The sequence below is a fragment of the Opisthorchis viverrini genome (assembly GCF_000715545.1).
Source record: "Opisthorchis viverrini unplaced genomic scaffold opera_v5_211, whole genome shotgun sequence".
NCBI lineage: Eukaryota > Metazoa > Platyhelminthes > Trematoda > Opisthorchiida > Opisthorchiidae > Opisthorchis > Opisthorchis viverrini.
The window spans coordinates 187,511-187,897 of record NW_008751861.1 but is presented as its reverse complement, the minus strand read 5'-3'; the positions used below and the strand labels follow the sequence as shown (position 1 = coordinate 187,897).

Genomic DNA, 387 nt, shown 5'->3' with positions numbered 1-387 from the left:
AGGGCTGGGATACTGCCAGGGCGCCCACACCTAGACAGGAGGACGATTGGGGTCCTCATCCAAAGCCTTTGGCTCAAAAGCCTAACCGCAAGGCAGCGGTGTTCGGCTGGAAATGCAAGTACATTACCTTTTTTTACGGAACACGCCATACATGTTCCAACCCCCAACCTGGAGGGCGAGGAGATTGTGTTCGTCAGACTTCTACCCATGGATCAACCTGGTATGAGAAATTCCGTGAGTGTCACGCAGACACCCTCCATTATGGCTCAGTGGGTGTCCGAGGCACAAACCGCCACACGACGGTAAGGTCCAGTCTCTTCGTGACGGAACCTTAGCATCAGCCCTGTTCCTACATATGTTCGAGCAACCTGGCAGTATCTAAGCCCT

The 387-nt window shown here is 53.7% G+C and overlaps 1 protein-coding gene across 1 annotated transcript in view; it reads right to left on the bottom strand.

Annotated features, from left to right (window-relative positions):
• The window catches only part of T265_08169 (hypothetical protein), a gene marked incomplete at both ends in the record, with an annotated part of 41,145 nt that overhangs the window by 39,903 nt on the left and 855 nt on the right, over positions 1 to 387 (bottom strand). The window lies entirely within an intron of this gene.